At 46.1% G+C, this 20411-nt stretch overlaps 1 protein-coding gene across 2 annotated transcripts in view; it reads left to right on the top strand.

Moving 5' to 3' along the window:
• The first annotated feature begins 16650 nt into the window (after window positions 1-16650).
• STX11 (syntaxin 11) overlaps window positions 16651-20411 on the top strand; it is a 99404-nt gene continuing 95643 nt past the window's right edge. The window contains exon 1 of one of the 2 annotated variants that reach the window (XM_069235256.1): window positions 16651-17235. The gene's annotated coding sequence lies outside the window, so the exon portion shown is untranslated. The remainder of the gene's footprint in view (window positions 17236-20411) is intronic. The other variant, XM_069235255.1, reaches the window with a different exon arrangement.

The following is a 20411-nucleotide window of genomic DNA, read 5'->3' as shown; positions in this document are numbered from 1 at the left end:
ACTTCCCTGCCCCTTACATGTTAGAGGGAGATTCCAGCCAGAGAACCATGACTGTATGCTGATTGCTGAATGCTTTGCTACAGCTGCTTTTGCAGAGTTCAGGCCTTTGCTCAGCTATGGGGGATGATGTCTTCCCACGGAAACCTGAAGGGCAGAATTAGAGCTTAGCACGCTGTGCTCTATTATAGCCTAGGAAGGAATTAGTCTATTGACTGTAGTGACAATATGGTAGCGTTATTTCTATGCTTCACTCTCCTTGTCTCAATTTCTAATCTTGTCATGATGTATCGTCTTGATTATTGCAGCTCATGCTTTGCTATTTAAGATGCAGTCACTTCATTAAAAACATTACTGAAACCTATACTGCCTCTGTTTGTCATTGTGTATATGAGACTAATGGAACTGAGAGAAACCGATAAGACCCGAGTGACCACGGCTTCCCTGAGAAACCAGTTATGACATGCGCTTGGCTGCCCAATCATCCCTGCCCTTGGGTAGAGATGAGGCACTATTAGTTAGCCGGAGCAAAACCCGGATTGGGGTAACAGCTGTCACCAGTAGTGAGTCAGACTCAGTCTTCCACACCGCAGGCGAGTCTGCCACTCGAAATCCAGTAGTCTCATTAGAATAATGAGAGCCTACGCGACATCAGTAACCTGCGACCTACACACATGGCATTTAGGGTGTGTTAAACCATTACAACCTGCCAATCGTAAGCTGACCTCTATCGCCCATTTACTGGCAAATCGGAGGGTAGCTATTCCCTGGGGGAAAAAACATAACCAACTCTGAAACAATGGTTCTGACACATTACATATTGTAGAGACCAGTTGGAGACCTACACGGAGGAACTCCAGAGGGCTTCACGTTCCAAAGACTTCTCGACACCCATGACAGCGTACTTTTTAACATTGCCAGATGAGGTTTAGGTGGGGTGTGTTTCATGAAGGGATGATATGCTCTCCGGCTGTCACTGTTGTACTTGATTTTCTTGTCTGATTATGAATCTATGTGTGAATATGTGTGGCACCTGCAGTGTTGTTCAGAATACAGGCAATTATTTATCTGTTGTCTTGGGTAATGTACACATTGAAAATTCTTATTAAAAAAAGGATGGATGAGTGAAAGAATGTATGGCTGAGTGAAAGGGAGGCTAGATGGATGGCTGGATGAAAGTGTGGACAGATGGATGAGTGAAAGTCTGAATGGGTGAGTGAAAGAATGTATGAATGAGTGAAAAGATAAATGGATGGATGGGTTGAAAGGTGGATGGATGAGTGAAAGGATGGATGGCTACGTGAAAGTTTGGATGGATGAATGAGTAAAAGTTAGGATAAATGGAAGAATGGATGAAAGGGGGATGGATAAGTGAAAGGATTAATGACCAAGTGAAAGGAAGGATATGTTTCATGGATTGCTTTGAAGATAGATGGATAGATTTGAATATGTATGGGTGTACGGATGGACGAAATTGTGACATACTGAATGTTGGATGAAAGACTGAATGGATAACACAATGTAAAGGTGGATGGGATTAGGAAAAGAGGAATGGGAACATGCTTGGATGGAAGAGGCAAGCAAGCTCTTCTGGGGAGGGTTGCAATTACATGATTGGTGCCATATGCGCCATAAGAGGGGGGTATTTTAATTTTCTGGCTACTCCCTTGCTCTATAGCCTGCCTCTCAGGACATTAACAAAAGCATTTGTAAGGTCTATAAAGGCAGCATAAAGTGGCAGGGACTTGGGTCATAAAGCTTCATCAGTTAAGCAGACAGGGTTAGCAGATCATCCTTTATGTTGCAGTTTCTTTGGAAACTGGCTTGGCACCATTGGATCAGATGTTTTCTCTGTATCCCAAGTTTCCAGCTATTAATTTAGAAGTTGGGCAAAGCACTTGCCTTCAGCTTCTAACAGCACTATCATTTGATAGCTCCCAGAGGATAAAAGCTTTGTTCTTATGTATTAGAACCAGGATAGACCCCCCCAACTATCAGGGACCATGCTGGGTGCAAGCAATCTACAAAGCCAGTGGTTAATCTGACCTCATACTGGCCCACAGAATGCGGTCAAATTTAAGAGGTGCTGTTGGCAAACTGTTTGGGCCAAGGACACCAGACACTCTTAATTTACTCAATAATAGCTCAGTAAGAGAATTATTAGGCTGGTGAGAGCAAGAAACATAGGCTACCAGGAGTGGACAATAAGCAGTTAGATATTTTAGTGCACGGAAGCCTCAAAGTTGAAGCGGTGAGTTGTGAAAGCAATTTTTAGGTCACACCTAAGACAGAGCATGCGCTATCTGTTATGAAACATATTGTTATCTCACAGTGTGCCTACACCCTGCACATTGCTTACCACTGGTTGGCTTTATTGACACTCTGGTTTGCTAGCAGTGGCGTAGCTTCGGGGGAAGGGGTTTACATCCCCCTAATAAATGTATTATTTAACAAATAGTTGGGTACAGGAGCTTTCAGTCACATATGGAAAGGTGTCTGTTGGATTTCTGCTGGAATTTTTAAATACTCACTCAGACGAAAACATACTCACACACACTCTGGTCTCTGCTGTGATGGTCTTAAAACATTGTTATTTTACAAAATAGTGTTTTAAGTACTCCCTCACAATCTGCACTCCTTTCCCTTCCCAGAAAAACCTCATGTGCTGCTTTTCATACAACGATTAACATGATATGCCAGCGAGTTTGTTGGGAAATCTGAAGCTCCCCCTATGTCTTGCTGACCAAGCTGTGCCCCTGTTTGCTAGATTCTTTTTCACTAGCTTTCCTTCCTCTTCTTGTGTTTGTCCTGCCCCTGAAGCATGGACCACTTAATATGCTCACTTTTTCAGGTGCTTCTGTTTTTGTTTTGTCTACGAGGGTGGACGTTTTCCTGCTGTCTCCTCTGTGTGCTTCTCCCCCACTCCTCTGCATTACTTCTTTGCCCATGTGACTTCTCTTTGCCAGCCCCATGCTGCTTTCTTTTGTCCATCTGAGACCTTCACCTGCGCCTCTATATTGCTTCACCAAACTCTGTCCCCATGTCGCTTCTGCCCCTTCTTCCCTGTGTTGCTTCCACCTTGGCATGTTGCTTCCCCCTCCTGCTATAAACACCCTCTCCCCACCCACTCTCCTGTGCTTCTTCCGCCCCTAGTTTTCCATTTTGCTTCCGCCCATGACTCTTGTTGCTTCCCTTGTGTTGCTTTCCTCTTCCAAAAAAAGAGTGCCTTTGTATGTTTTGTGCTTTTTAGTTATCAATCCAACTTGAATCAGTAACTAAAAAGAAAACAAGTGTCTGCTTCATCTTGTAGGTGACCCAGCGGATGTCTTCATATTATATAAGAGTATTTAACCGAAACGTGAAAAAAAAACTATGTAAAGACGTATTTTTCAATGCAAGTCATGAGACAATATATATATATATATATATATATATATATATATATATATATATATATATATATATATATAAAATAATAATGTGCTAACATTGAAAGGCCTGTTTTCCACGTTGAGCTGTTGTTTTGCACAAAATGTTTTCTTTTTTTCTGAAGATGCTGTAACTTTACAGAAGCCTTCTGTCAGTTAGTGAATAAACATTTGTTTATATTAGACAACTGATAGTGAGTTTCTCGCCAGGAAGAGAAGCGACAGTAGGAAGGATGATTCATGGGAAGAACAGTCTGAGCCACAAAATGCAGACAAAGTATCTTTTCTAGGACTTGTGTCTACGGCCCATTGTGCAGATGTGAGAAGTTGGGGAGTTTACCTATTTACAAGGGTTTACAGAAATCATACTGGATACTCTGAAAGAAGAAAAAGAAACATGCTACCATCTACAATATTACATGTTTATATTAGTGTGTGCCTCTAGAGTAGAGGGCCTTCCCTTACTCACATTTGCTAGAGACTCATCTCTGAGTTTCTCTCTTCATAGATTGCTTAGCCTATTTTTGGCTTTATTAAATGCTGGCTGATTTGAAGCTTAGAATACTTTCCAGCTTCAACTTTTTTTTTCCATTGTGGTGCAAAGGCTTAATGCTTATTGTTGGACCTGGCTTTTTGACAGGGTCATCCCCAAACTTTTTGCCTCCTTCCTCCTATTTTTTCTGACCTGTAGTTGTTGGCTGTTGAACTCTGGGCACTTTACCACTGCTAACCAGTGCTAAAGTGCATATGCTCTCTGTGTAAATTGTACTGTTGATTGGTTTATCCATGATTGGCTATTTAATTTACTTGTAAGGCCCTAGTAGAGTGCACTATATGTGCCTAGGGCCTGTAGATTAAATGCTACTAGTGGGCCTGCAGCACTGGTTGTGCCACCCACTTCAGTAGCCCCTTAACCTTGTCTCAGGCCTGCCATTGCAAGGCCTGTATGTGCAGTTTCACTGCCATTTCGACTTGGCATTTAAAAGTACTTGACAAGCCTAAAACTCCCCTTTTTCTACATATAAGTCACCCCTAATGTGTGCCCTAGGTAACCCCTAGAGCAGGGTGCTGTGTGGGTAAAAGGCAGGACATGTACCTGTGTAGTTTATATGTCCTGGTAGTGTAAAACTCCTAAATTCGTTTTTACACTACTGTGAGGCCTGCTCCCTTCAGAGGCTAACATTGGGGCTGCCCGCATACATTGTTGAAGTGGCAGCTGCTGATCTGAAAGGAGCAGGAAGGTCATATTTAGTATGGCCAGAATGGTAATACAAAATCCTGCTGACTGGTGAAGTCGGATTTAATATTACTATTCTAGAAATGCCACTTTTAGAAAGTGAGCATTTCTTTGCACTTAAATCTTTCTGTGCCTTACAATCCACATCTGGCTAGGTTTAGTTGACAGCTCCTTGTGCATTCACTCAGACACACCCCAAACACAGGGTACTCAGCCTCACTTGCATACATCTGCATTTTGAATGGGTCTTCATGGGCTGGGAGGGTGGAGGGCCTGCCCTCACACAAAGGACTGCCACACCCCCTACGGGGACCCTGGCAGACAGGATTGAATTGAAAGGGGACCTGGTGCCTTTCTTAGCAACTCTTTGAAGTCACCCCCACTTCAAAGGCACAATTTAGTATAAAACAGGGCCTCTGCCCTACCTCATCAGACACTTGCTGGAGAAGAAACCTGAACCAGAAACTACATCCTGCTAAGAAGAACTGCCTGGCTGCTCAAAGGACTCACCTGTCTGCTTTCTAAAAAGGACAGCTGCCTTGCTGTTGGCCTGCTGCCTTGCTGAACTCTTGTCTCCGTGGTGAGAAAATCGCCATAAGCCGACGCTGCTCGATGTGACGCCTACAGGGCGACCGGAACTTCGATGCACGGCCTCGCATGGACAACGCCGCCCGACTTCCAGAGGGGAAATCGACGCAACGCCTGCTGTGAGAAAGAAAATTCTGCGCACAGCCTCCCGGAACGACACGCAGCCGGAAAACAAGCCGAAGAATCCACACACAGACCCTGGGACATCTGGTGATCCCGCAACCCATAGAAGGAGACGGTCCGCGTGCCAGACAACGACGCACGTCTTCCCCGAGTGAAAAATAACGACGCAAGTCCGTGTGTGAAGGGGTGTAACCGACGCACACACCATTTTTCCACGCATCTCCTCTTCTGCGGCCCTCTGCAGAGATTTTCCACTCCAAACCAGGTACTTTGTGCTTGAAAGAGACTTTGTTTGCTTTTTAAAGACTTAAGACACTTTGGGGGTGATTCTGACTCCGCCCGCCGAAGTTCCCCCACCAAAATACCGCTCCGCGGTCGAAAGACCGCTGAGGGTATTTTGGGATTTGCCCTGGGCTGGCGGGCGGCTGCCAAAAGGCCGCCCGCCAGCCCAGGGCAAATCAACCTTCCCACGAGGACGCCGGCTCAGAATTGAGCCGGCGTAGTGGGAAGGTGCGACGGGTGCAGTGGCACCCGTCGCGTATTTCAGTGTCTGCATAGCAGACACTGAAATACTTTGTGGGGCCCTCTTACGGGGGCCCCTGCAGTGCCTATGCCATGGGCATGGGCACTGCAGGGGCCCCCAGGGGCCCCGCGGCACCCCCTACCGCCATCCTGTTCCTGGCGGGAGACCCACCAGGAACAGGATGGCGGTAGGGGGTGTCAGAATCCCCATGGCGGCGGAGCGCGCTCCGCCGCCATGGAGGATTCTGCAGGGCAGCGGGAAACCGGCGGGAGACCGCCGGTTTCCCGCATCTGACCGCGGCCGAACCGCCGCGGTCAGAATGCCCTGCGGGGCACCGCCGGTCTGTCGGCGGTGCTCCTGCCGACCCTGGCCCCGGCGGTCTCGGACCGCCGGGGTCAGAATGACCCCCTTTATATCACTTTTCAGAGATATTTCTACAAATTCTTATTGCATCTTTTATTGTGTTGATCTGCAAATACCCAGATAAATATTATATATTTTTCTATACACTGTGTGGTATATTTTTGTGGTGCTATATTATGTTATTCTATGATTTATTGCACAAATGCTTTACACATTGCCTTCAAAGTTAAGCCTGACTGCTCGTGCCAAGCTACCAGAGGGTGGGCACAGGATAATTTGGATTGTGTGTGACTTACCCTGACTAGAGTGAGGGTTCTTGCTTGGACAGAGGGTAACCTGACTGCCAACCAAAACACCATTTCTAACATTGGTGATCAGCGGTGAGGATAGGACTTGTATTTGTGCAGTGACTTACAGTAGCTAAGTATTTCACTACCTACCCACAGTTGAAGGTCAACTTGATTTTTCATCTTTTTGCTTTTGGTTCTCTGATGTCCTCCTGGATATATTATTGATATTTTGGACTTTGGATTTCGGTTTTGCCTGTGATACCTTATCAGATTGAGAATGGGTATCTACCGTGTATCATTCTTTGTGCCTACTGAATCCCTCACTAAGGCTGACCTAAGGAGGCTTTGCAGAAAATGGGGACTTCCTATGTCAAGGAGATCTACTAAGATGGAACTGCTAGATACCTACATAACCTGGGGGGAAGAAAGATGGGCAGAGGAAGAGGCAGCAAAAAACCAAATGACCAAGTACTCCTCAGATGAGGAGGAGGACTGCTCAGATGAGGAGGAAGACTACTCAGATGAGGAAAGAGAACCAGTGAAAAATGAATGGCTCCTAGAGGCAGAGTGGTCGCTGGAGGAGCTAAATGACTTTATTGAAAGGGCTGAGGCAGCAGGAGCCTTGGCCCTGGAAAAAGAAAGGATTGCAGCTCAGGAGCTGAGCTGTGAAGAGCTGAAACTGGAGGCCGGAAGGGCTGAGTCCAGTTCAGATGGTGGCAGCAAAAATCTTGCATCCAGTACTGCTGAAGAAGGGCACAAGCCCAGAGATGTGGTGCCCAACTTGAAGAAGGTAGTTGACACACCCCAGGCGGTTCAAGAGTATGAGGTAGTTCCCGTTATGCACAGGGTCGCTGAGAAGGATTGGGGAACTGGCACAGGGAGTCATATTCCTACTAGGGGGAGGGACACTTTACTGGCTCTAGAAGAGAGTGACAGGGAAAAGGGTTCCCCCCTGGTGGACGTCCTGGATATAGAATGTGGAGACATCCCAGAAGAGTATGGGTTGAGTGTCAGGGACAGTCCAATACTGTCTCACCAGTCTCAGGAGGGTGATGTAGAGTGCTTTTTCAAAGCTGAGTCACTGGATGGTTGGGTGAAGAGTACTGTGGTTAATACATGTGAAGGGCAGAGTGATGTAATTGCTGGAGAGCATATGTCTGGTCCTTATTTTCCAGAGCTACGCCAACACCAGGTGGAGTGTGAGCTTACAATAGAGGCAGACTTCTGGGTGAATACCAGAGAGTCTGAAGAGGCATTTGGGGGGGCTCCTGAAGGGAGTGGTCTAGGTGTTTCCCAACCAAGTGAGGTGGGAGAGGATTGTAGTGTCCCAGGTCCTAGAGGGTTCCATGAGGGAACGCCAGGAGGGAAGCTTAGCCTGTACCGTAGGGTCACCTTTTGAGGGAGGCTCCGCAGTGTCAGAAGAACTTGGGGGGGTGACTGTAGCCAGCATCCCACCAGTTCTGGTGTCTGGCAGTACCACTCCTAGTGAGGGGGTGCAGAAGTCCAGACAGAGGGTTGAGAGGGGGTTGCGGACCCCAGTGGAGGTCCTGGAGAGTCAGGGGTCAGCTCTGAGAGCAGAGCCCCCCAGGAATGACCCAGGTGAAACCGTTTCTGGTTTGGGGGAGATCCAGACTCTGCCAGATGGGCAGAGGTCAGGAGACCTGCGCCAACCAGACTCTTGTGTGGCCCTTGGGGAGGGTGTGTCCCTTGTGGGGTGTGAGTGTGCCCCCCAGGAAGTCCTGGCATGCCAGGCAATGGTTAAACCTCAGGGTGGTGACTCTGGGTTGGATGACCAGGTTCAGGGGTTAAACTCTGGCCTGGTGGGGGGTCAGTGTGCCCCCCAAGAAGTCCTGGGGTGCCAGGCAATTGTTCAACCTCAGGGTGGTGACTCTGGGTTGGATGGCCAGATTCAGAGGTTAAGCTCTGACCTGGTGGGGGTAGGTGTGCCCCCAAGAAAGTCCTGGTTTGCCAGGCAGTGATCCAGTCTGAGGGTACAGACCCTGGGCTGGAAGACCAGGTTCAGGGTGTCCCCCTGGACCTGGAGGGAGGGGCTACTGATAAAAGTGCCCCTACCATGTTGTCTTCTGAGGAGGCCACTCCTAGTTGAAGGGTGCTGGACCCCAGAAGGGAGGGCAGGGGGAGGGAAGCCTCACCCCGGGCCCTAGTCCAACCTGAAGGTACAGACCCCAGGTTGGAGGGCCAGCTGCAGGTTAACAGCCCTGCACTGGTGGAGGAATGGTACAGGGCGGCTTCTATAAGCACCCTGACCATGTTGGACTCTGGGGGTACCGCTCCAGGAGGGAGGGTACAAAGCCTCAGAGGGGAGTACCAGGTTCAGGCTGTCATCCCTGACCTGTTGGAAGGGAGAGTGGTTAAAGGGTGCCCAGCACCTGGGGTTACCATCCCCCACTCTCCACAGCCACAGTGGTGGGAGAGCTTTGAGAGGCCTGGGGCCTGGCTCTCATCCCTGACAGCTGTCAGTAACCACTGTGGCTTGCTGTCCGGGTGGACAGAGTTATCCCTGGGGAGGGGACAAGTGTCACACCCCGGGGGTAGAGTGGGCAACACCACTGTGTTGGTCCTGGTGGTACTATCCTGCTCTTGGGATACGTCTGTGAGCAAAGTAAGGTTAGGTGCTGCACAGATGGTATCCGCAGGTAAGGAGAAAGGTTCCCCATGGGTTGGCTTAGTGGGCCCTGAAAGTATAGACAGAGGGATCCAATTGGAGTCAGGAAGGCGAAGAACTGGAGCATGCCCCTGCTGTTGTGGGCCTGGGTCCTTTTACTTTCGCCTCAAACAAGGAAGTACATCAGGATAGTGATTGGTCTCCCCTGGCTTTAGGCTGGTGGGGGGTCATGTTGGACCTGGCTTTTTGACAGGGTCATCCCCAAACTTTTTGCCTCCTTCCTCCTATTTTATCTGACCTGTTGTTGTTGGCTTTGGAACTCTGGGCACTTTACCACTGCTAACCAGTGCTAAAGTGCATATGCTTTCTGTGTAAATTGTACAGTTGATTGGTTTATCCATGATTGGCTATTTAATTTACTTGTAAGACCCTAGTAGAGTGCACTATATGTGCCTATGGCCTGTAGATTAAATGCTACTAGTGGGCCTGCAGCACTGGTTGTGCCACCCACTTCAGTAGCCCCTTAACCTTGTCTCAGGCCTGCCATTGCAAGGCCTGTGTGTGTAGTTTCACTGCCACTTCGACTTGGCATTTAAAAGTACTTGACAAGCCTAAAACTCCCCTTTTTCTACATATAAGTCACCCCTAATGTGTGCCCTAGGTAACCCCTAGAGCAGGGTGCTGTGTGGGTAAAAGGCAGGACATGTACCTGTGTAGTTTATATGTCCTGGTAGTGTAAAACTCCTAAATTCGTTTTTACACTACTGTGAGGCCTGCTCCCTTCATAGTTAACATTGGGGCGGCCCGCATACATTGTTGAAGTGGCAGCTGCTGATCTGAAAGGAGCAGGAAGGTCATATTTAGTATGGCCAGAATGGTAATACAAAATCCTGCTGACTGGTGAAGTCGGATTTAATATTACTATTCTAGAAATGCCACTTTTAGAAAGTGAGCATTTCTTTGCACTTAAATCTTTCTGTGCCTTACAATCCACATCTGGCTAGGTTTAGTTGACAGCTCCTTGTGCATTCACTCAGACACACCCCAAACACAGGGTACTCAGCCTCACTTGCATACATCTGCATTTTGAATGGGTCTTCCTGGGCTGGGAGGGTGGAGGGCCTGCCCTCACACAAAGGACTGCCACACCCCCTACGGGGACCCTGGCAGACAGGATTGAATTGAAAGGGGACCTGGTGCCTTTCTTAGCAACTCTTTGAAGTCACCCCCACTTCAAAGGCACAATTTAGTATAAAACAGGGCCTCTGCCCTACCTCATCAGACACTTGCTGGAGAAGAAACCTGAACCAGAAACTACATCCTGCCAAGAAGACCTGCCTGGCTGCTCAAAGGACTCACCTGTCTGCTTTCTACAAAGGACTGCTGCCTTGCTGTTGGCCTGCTGCCTTGCTGAACTCTTGTCTGGCTGTAAAAGTGCTCTCCAAGGGCTTGGTTAGAGCTTGCCTCCTGTTCCCTGAAGTCTCAGGACCAAAAAGACTCCTCTTTTTCATTTGGACTCTTCGTGCGCCGAAAATTTCAACGCACAGCTTGCTCCGCGGTGAGAAAATCGCTGCACGCCGACGCTGCTCGACGCGACGCCTACGGGGTGACCGGAACTTTGACGCACGGCCTTGCATGGACAACGCCGCCCGACTTCCAGAGGGGAAATCGACGCAACGCCTGCCGTGAGAAAGAAAATTCCACGCACAGCCTCCCGGAACGACGCGCAGCCGGAAAACAAGCCGAAGAATCCACACAAAGACCCTGGGACATCTGGTAATCCCGCGACCCATAGAAGGAGACAGTCCGCGTGCCGGATAACAACGCACGTCTTCCCCGACTGAAAAATAACAACGCAAGTCCGTGTGTGAAGGGGCACAACCGACGCACACACCATTTTTCCTCCCGTAGAACAACTCACGTCTCCCCGCGTGAAATATAACAACGCAAGTCCGTGTGTGAAGGGGCGTAACCGACGCACACACCATTTTTCCACCACATCTCCTCTTCTGAGGCCCTCTGCGGAGATTTTCCACTCCAAACCAGGTACTTTGTGCTTGAAAGAGACTTTGTTTGCTTTTTAAAGTCTTAAGACACTTTATAGCACTTTTCAGTGATATTTCTACAAATTCTTATTGCATCTTTTATTGTGTTGATCTGCAAATACCTAGATAAATATTATATATTTTTTTAAACACTGTGTGGTATATTTTTGTGGTGCTATATTATGTTATTGTATGATTTATTGCACAAATGCTTTACACATTGCCTTCTAAATTAAGCCTGACTGCTCGTGCCAAGCTACCAGAGGGTGGGCACAGGATCATTTGGATTGTGTGTGACTTACCCTGATTAGAGTGAGGGTTCTTGCTTGGACAGAGGGTAACCGGACTGCCAACCAAAAACCCCATTTCTAACACTTATGCACTTATTTTCTCATCAGCACTCTTTACTGGGTATCTGAACTGACACCTTACTCTATTTCAATCTAATTTAATATGAGATTAGGGAAATTTCATTTTGGAACAAGCTTGTTGCATTATAACAGTATACTATGTTATAGTTACCAACATTGCATTCTTTCTTATATTAAAATATTTATTGTTGGATTATATTCAATTGTGATGCTATTACTTAAAAGACTAATGCTGATTGAATAAATAATGAACTTAAAGAACTGAGCAATGAACCCCTTTAACTCACAAATTCTCGTTATTGATTGTACTAAAACACTTAAAATATATTATTACCTAAGGGGGATTGATGAGGGACACCGTCCACCTTGGCAAACTCTTCTGGTGCAATGGTCTGCTGTTAGTGCTTTTGAAGGGTGAGCAGGGTCCAGACCCCTTGCAAGGTTGTACAAGGCAATTGCCTGCATTGTCCATGTCTTTATATGGTTTTCAAATTGAGCAAAAGCCAAACTACAGATCTGGGTTATCCCTAAGTGTCAAGTACACATGGAATCTTCAAAATATTTGGGATGTAAATTGCACAAACACAATTTGCAAATTTTAAAATGTAATTAGTGTTTCTTTAACATATGGCACTGTTTTCGCCTTTATATACAATTAGATCTTAGATTGAACTGGGAACCAGTTGCCTTTTGATACCTAGTGATTAATATCTACCATTCTTACACTGATTTCCAGGCTGAAAATCTCAGCAGACCGAACAGTCCCTCCAAGCCCAGTTTGCTTTTTGGTCTTCTCTTCTGCTTTCTGTAGAGGCCACATGGCACTAGTGAAGATGGGGTGCTACCCCAATGATAGTATTATTTTGCAAGCCTTCCCCTGCTCGTCCTTCATTCCTTCTTTAGACAGGCCACACATCTGATTTGGTCACTGCGGTGCCATCGGGAGCTCTTTCCACTCTAAAGCTAACTGTGACTGCGGGTGGATTAGGTCTTCTGGACTTAGAATGCTATTATTCAGATGCACAGGTCCAATGGGTGGCTCGCTGGCTTTCTGCCCACCTCCCTGCATGAGATAGGGTTTACCAGTAAAGACTTTTAAGAAAGGCTTAATGCACTGCTCATTGTTTCCTAATGACCACTCTACGGATCACCATCCGGGGTAATCATGCACAGCTTTCTCTTGCCTTGCCAGAACCTGTAAACTCACTGACACAAAGAAACCCTATGCTCCTGCACTACCTTTGCTAAGCCTTCCCACTCGCATAGGATGGCTGTGCTCAGAGCAACTTCATCAGTGGCATGTTGCAGGTGTCTTAAAATTGGGGACTTTGTTTCTGAACAGTGAGCTACTAAATTTCCAAACCCTTGTGGCAGACTACCATCTTCACCCCGGTCAACTCCTTACTTACAACCACCTTAAATAATCATTTAAAGCCCTATTTCATGTCTGCCACCTAGCACTAACCCTACAAGAGGTGTGCCAGAAGCTCTGTACCATAGGAAATGGTGACAAACTGATAGAATGGGTGTACAGACCTATCCTGCAACATGGAAACCACTCCAGGTCTTCTCGTCATACTACCTAGGTGATTGCATGTGGCCAAACCTCTGCAAGATATGGACTAAAATACTGGACTTTCCCCACAAAGTATCCCACAGCTGTCACTTTAAGTAAATTCATAGTGCTTCCTTGTGAATGCATTCTGCCCGTTGCTTGCCATTGGCCTTCTGGTTTGTAACTCACAAGTTGTTGCTTTCAATTTGCTGGCTTTATTTGTTTTAGGCTATGCAGCTTGAATTCGTCCTTTACCTTGCCAAAACCTTATTTACAGTATCCTGCCGAGTGCTCTCTTTCTGTAAACAGGCCTGTAAATCTTGTTCTTATCTTATCATATGTGCTTTGCATTCAGAGAACAAAGTCAAATGTTAGGCTCTGTCTTCGGTGGGAACTTGTGTTTACTTTCCTTTCTCTGACTTCAAAGTGACAGGATTTATGTGACAATCTTGCTGGGTACTGGGGTTAGGAAAGAGTTTTTTCTATTACATGACAACTTTTAAATAAACTTCAGAATATATCAGAATTAAAAGTACAAATCAAGCACATTTTTGTTAATTCTGAGCTGTGCTGGAAACAAATACCTTTACATGATTAAAACAAATCATTGCATTAGGTGATGCAATTTCCACACATCATCGTCTGTGCATAGTAGAGTTTGATTTTAAAAACTGTATATCTGTGCACATGTAATGGTCATTTCAATAAAAAATGTGTTGCCTGTAATGACAGTGTGTTAGCATACCATCCATACTGCACTCCACTCTGCTCTGCTCTGCACCACTACACGCCACTGCACCCTACTCTGTATCACTCTACTTTACTCCACTCCACGCCACTGCACTCTTCTCCATTCTGAACCATTCCACATTATGCCACTGCACTCAATGCTACTTCACACTATGCCTCTCTACTCTGTACCACTCTACTCTATGACACTGCACTTTACGCCTCTCTACACCACTGCGCTCTGCTCGTCTGCACGCCATACCACTCCAGTCTATGCAACACCAATCTAATCCACACAACTCCACTCTCTGCCACTCTGCAACACTGCACTGTACGCCACTGCACTCTAAGCTAATACACTCTATGCTAATGCACTTTACTTTGTAACACTCAACTCTATGCCCCTGCACTCTATATCAATGCACTGTACATCACTCTAATCTACTCTGCACCTCTGCACTCTATGCCACAGGACTCTACACTACTTTACTCTATGCCATCACACTCTATGCCACTTTATGCAACTCCACTCTACCCTGTACCTCTCCACTCTAAGCCACCTCACTCTACTGTGAAATAATCTACGTTATGCCACTGCACTCTGTGCCACTGCATTATATGCCACTGCACTCTACCCTGCACCTCTCTACTCTATGCCACTGCACTCTACTCTGAAACAATCTATTCTACACCATTGTACTCTATACCACTCTGACCACTGCACTCTAGTTCAATGCACTCTACACCACTGCAAGCTGACACTCTGCAACACTGCACTGGTCCCCACTATGCTCTACACCACTCTGCTCTGTACTATTGCACTCTGCACCACTATAGTCGATTCCACTGCATTCTATGCCACTCTACTCTGCCCAATGCCACTCTATGCAACTGCACTCTACACCAGTGCACTCTAAACAACTGCACTGTATGCCACTGCCCTTTACTCTGCACCACTGTACTCTATGCCACTGTTCTCTGTACCACTCCACACCACTGCACTGACACTCTACTCTGCACTCTACACCACTCTATTCTATGCCACTGCACTCTAGGCACAATACTCTACTCTACACCACTCTACAATACTCCACTCTGCACCACTCTACACCACTGCACTCTATGCCACATGAGTCTACTCTGCACTCTATGACACTGCACCACTCTGCATTACTGCACTCTCTGCTACTCTATTGTATGCCACACTACTTCACTGCACTCTATTTAACTCTACCCCACTACAACTGCACTGTACGCCACTGTCCTCTACTCTGTACCACTGTACTCTACGCCACTGCTCTCTGTGCCACTCTACATCACTGCACTGACACTCTACTCTGCAGCGTTGTACTCTACACCACTGTACTATACACCAATGTACTATGTACTACTACATTCTATGCCACTACACTCTATGCCACTTTACTCTGCATTACTCCACTCTACAGCACTTTGCTCTATTCTGCACCACTCTACACTACGCCACTACACTCCCTGAAACATGAGTCTACTCTGCAATCTATGCCACTGCACAACTCTACACTACTGCTCTCTCTGCTATTCCATTGAATGCCACTCTACTCCACTGCACTCTATGCCACTCTACTCTGTCCCACGCCACTCCATGCCACTGCACTCTAAACCACTGCACTCTACGCTAACGCACTCTAAACAACTGCACTGTACCCCACTGCACTGTACTTTGCACCACTGGGCTCTACGCCACTGCTCCTATGCCAGTCAACTCCACTCCACACCACTATGCCACTAACTTTAAGCCATGCTGAACAGCAGCTACTCTGGTGTACAACATGGCTAATGGCTAAAACACATTAGCAAAGCCAATAAATCTTTCGTAGAGGAGACCTATTGGCTTTGCCAATGTTTGTTAGTACTATGAGGTACCGAGGTACCTGAAAGAACTGTGAAAAATACCATTACATCATAATAAAGGATGCTACAAAATGCGCAAATACATTTTGGTTAAATAAAAAAAAAGTGCTTCTCAAATACAGATTTGAATAATATACAGTTTATACCTAGTACTAAAAAAAGGTATAACACTCCATTAAAACCACACACTCCACAGCTCACCTTGGAACACCATTACAATACCTCTCTAAAAGAAATATATTTGCCACCAGAAAACTTCAAGTGACTCCTTTTAGTAAAGTCAAAGCAGGTTTTCAAGCCCCTTTGTATTTGCAGATTTACTGGTTGCCCACATTTGCATATATTTAGGGAAGGAGACCCCCTGGCAAGAAGGTCTGCTTCTTATCTGTCTGCCCCTCCCTCAGAGCACAGGAGAGTCCCAGCCTTTCAGTCCAGCTGGGGAAACTGATCTGCCCGTAATTTCGCCCTGCCTCGGTTGACCTTTAGGTGAAAGACAAAATTACGGACAAATGCCGTCCGTTAAAGCTTTCATCACGGACAACGGACGGCAGGGCGAAATTACGGACAGTCCGTGAAATTTACGGACGGGTGGTCACCCTAGAGGGTTCCTTTTCACTTTGCCTTGTCGACCAACAAAGGTCCGTACAACTAATGGCGGGGCTCATTGCATCGCCAAACTATAAAATGCACTTCCCAAGCACAACGTTCTCACTGATATCAATCACTATGATATGGCCACGTGGGGGAAGCCAAGCGAAATCCCCAAGTTTCCCCAGAACAGTCATTCAGTACAAAAAAGTGCGTGGACGGCGTGGCTGCGGGACTTTCCCTCCCTGTGACAAGAGCCTGGTGCTCACTGTAGCTCCGAGCCCACAGTCAAAGTCAGTGCGACTGCTTTTCCTGTCACGTCAAAAAACGGTACAGCTGATCTGGTGTTCCGTTTAACAGTATCTGTCGCCCACAAGAGGGGAGGTACAGACCGAAAATACACAATTCGCACATCATTTCACAGCAGCATGTGGAAAAGGCTGCAGAAACGGTTAACTCCACCCACCACGCGCTCCTCTCCGCCTGCAGCTTGGCCCTCTGCTGGAGAGTTGGTCCTTAGCTGCCTTCGCAGGTCGACAAACTTCAGTTCCTGTGTCTCTCTGTGTGCAGCGAGCGCTCTCTCGGAAAGGGGAAGGAAAAGTGCAGTTTCACAGCGACGGTTCGTTTTACACCCTGCAATATCCTGGGCATCAACTCAGAAGAGGCGTGGGCCGCGTGTGGCGGAACACTTAAAAAAAACATGCATTTTTCCTGTTGAGTAGGGTCGAATGGTTTTGGAAAACGAAACCGTGCATTTTTAAGAACGAAGCAGGCTGGGTTGAGGCAGTCTGCCTGGACTCCTTCACGACGACCTGAACGGTGCAGGAGCAGCGGAGCAGCTGAAGTTGGGACACCAGGTGTTTTCGCTTTAGAAATTCGGTAGGTGTAGCTGCACTCGTCTTTTCTGAGTTTTTAGTGCAGGATTATATACGTTCGTGGCTCGCCTGCATCTGCGTGCACGGTCTGTATGAGCACACGTGAACGCCCAGCTGCAGGTCGGCCTTAACTTCTCTGTGCAGTGTTTTCACTCGCCCGAGCCTGTCACAGGGCTGCGCCTTCTTTAAAAGCCCTTTTACGTCTGCTAGCCTGCTGGGTGGGAAGGGGTGTGTGAATGAATAATATTTACTGTGTTGTATTCGCCCAAATGCTTTATTGGCATGCTGTGTATTGATATACTTTGTTGTACTGATTTATTGAAATTCGCATTTCAATAGCTCACGACTAAGGTACAATTTATGTGTTCGACAATCTCTATAATCAAGTGTTGCATAAAAACAAAGTTGTTTAATTATTATAAACTTAGTTAAACTCACATGAAAAAAATCCACCATTGGTGGTTCTTTCAGCTAAGGCGGCATTACTCAATTCACCTGAATGTGGCTTTTAGCAAAGTTGTCAGCTTGCATCAAAACACTAGGGTAGTTCGATACTTCTGATTCTTTTTACTCAACAACTCTCGGCATGCCCGTACTTGTAATTTCGCATTTTTCTTTATGATTAAAGGGATTAATTACCAAAAAAACCTAAGTGTAGGTGCCCAACTATTTTCTTAGGAGCCCGTGTTCCTGAATGCTAGGATTTCTGAATCCAAACTCGTGCCTATGTCTTCAACCACCCTGCACTTTCTATTGCATTATAAATAGCTTGTAGATTCTTTTCTTTCCCGTCCTACCTTGCCACTGTTTTCTTGACTTTTCTATTGTTCCTTCGTTCTGTCTTTTCTCTTTTGGCCAGTCTAATGATGAAAAATAAAGCACCGCCCCCAAAATAAATACCGATGCCCAGCACCTGCAAACTCCTGTACTGGAAACCCAGAATTATGTGTGTGTCTATTTTAAGGCATGGAGGCGGTTGGCAGTCATTGATCTGTTTAAAATTCTAGATGGAAGAAGCAGTGTGATCGGTTACATGTATTTAAAACAGACCATGCTATGGAAAAAACGAAAATATCTCATTAGCTCCACCAATATCACCATCTGCTGTCAGGTTGCCATGATGCCCCTTTGCTCTTTGATTCTTGTTGTGACAAACGTTCACTCCGAGCTTTCTAATTTTATAAGTCCACGTGGGACATACATTCTTTGTATTCTCGGGCTGGTGGCCCTTATGTAGTAATTCCTTCAAAAAGATTGAACATCCTAGAAAGCAAATAAAAGAAACTTGAACTGGCTGAGCTACCCATGCATGGAAATGTGAAACTTGGCTGTAGAGAATCACTGCATCAGAGCGCCCAAGTTTCCAGATCCATGCATGAGTCCAGGCCTGGTATTTGCTGTGCATTCTGGGACACGTAGACCTACATATCCCATTATACGACCAGGACTACAAGTCTCAAAATGCAAAGATAAAACTTCGCCTGGATAAGCGCATGGACCTGGTAAACTTGAGAGCATTGTTAGATGGAACTCATTAAGTTCAGTTCTTTACTAGATGCCGTGACGGCCCTCTGTTTCATCTACTGACTTCCTCAGTGCCCCCTGGTAGGACCGTCAGACGTAGAGGAAGAGCTGCTATTGACACTTTATACACAGTCACCAGCAGCCACCAAGGGAAATGATCTGCTACCAGCAGCAACTTGCAGCTTCTAGGCCTGTGTTCTCCCTTTTTCCGTAGACCTGAATTTAGAATAGAAAGATGAAACTACAATCGCTAAACTGCAGCGTCAAAGCGAGGAAGGGCTGGAACATCACGACAGGCATGAAAATATCGAGAGCTGTGCGCTGAAAGAGTTTTATGAGACGAACTAGACCAGACAGGTTTCCTCATGTCTTCCACCGTTAAAAACTGGAAAGAAGTCCATAATATTTCACAAGAAGGCGGGGAGGGTCAGGGTTGTTACTGTCTGTTCGTGTCATGCAATGTTTTGAATCACGTGAAACCTTTGAGGTAAATTGAGCACGCCCTATCAAGAAGAGTGCAATGGTACAGCCCTGAGCATGTATTTGAAAACCAAGGGCCAGATGTAACAAAGGGATTTACCCATTCTGGGTCTATGGGAAAACGCGTTGGTACATATGGCCCCAAGTGCGTTCGTGTACTTGTAGTCTGGGCACCCACCAACGAACCCGGTTGTACTGAACTATCAGATCGCATTTGTTTGTGAAAAGGTAGGCCAGGACTGGAGCATGGTGTCCTTGGTGTCATGAAGTAGCCTGACTTTAGAAGGACACCCTTGAAGTTTAATCAGATTATATGAGATGAAAAAACAAGAGAAGACAGACAGAAACAATAGTGTTCTGAGGGCAGCTGCCGTTAAAATGAGTTATTCATAGTTAGCTTACTAGGTAAAAAAATAACATAAAAAAGCATTTTTTTTTAAAGATAATTTCACAATTTAATTACCGCAATTAGTTAAAACAATCCTCCTGCAGTCGGATGATCCACAGACGGTCATTTAAAAAGACATTTAAAATCTTTGATTTTCATACTAAGCCCACATATTTCACCCTTTGAAACAATAACATGCTCTTTCCCAGACATATTTTGGGCCCTTCATTAGAACATGAATTAATGCACATCATTTATAAAAAAAATGTGTAGCAGTTGGGGAAAAAAAGTTCTTCATCATGGAAGGCGTAATTCGGGAAATGAGCACGCTTAACTGCATCACCAGTGAATGATGGTGTATTTCAGAATTAGGTAGAGAGTGGAACCACAATGACATCTGTTGAACATACAGGCTGTCCAGGAGAGACAAAGAAAATAAAGCGCAATAAATTCTCCGGTAGGAATATTCTGCAGGATAGCCTGTGTGGTAGGAGGAGTGGAACTAGGTGTTAGCACTACTCCTATCTTGTATACTTCGGTCAGTATCCTATTAGAGTCACAAGCAATTCTGTGCAGGTCAATTTAGAGGTTTCAGTTTTATGTTTCATTTGTAGGTTTCACCTTGAGTTGGATTTAGGGCACTGCTTAGCATGTTGGTCCTTCAGCACTAAGGACCATGAACCCTTCATTTTAGAGGCAAAAAGGTACAGCGAATTAAATCCTGCTGCTGATATCCTTTGTAACACGTAGGTCTAAAGTTTGATTTAAGGGAAGGCCAGCTCCTCCCT

The sequence above is a fragment of the Pleurodeles waltl genome, chromosome 5 (genome assembly GCF_031143425.1).
Source record: "Pleurodeles waltl isolate 20211129_DDA chromosome 5, aPleWal1.hap1.20221129, whole genome shotgun sequence".
In the NCBI taxonomy this organism is placed as follows: domain Eukaryota; kingdom Metazoa; phylum Chordata; class Amphibia; order Caudata; family Salamandridae; genus Pleurodeles; species Pleurodeles waltl.
Note: the sequence above shows the minus strand (reverse complement) of the source record. Positions and strands in the feature narration are given on the sequence as shown.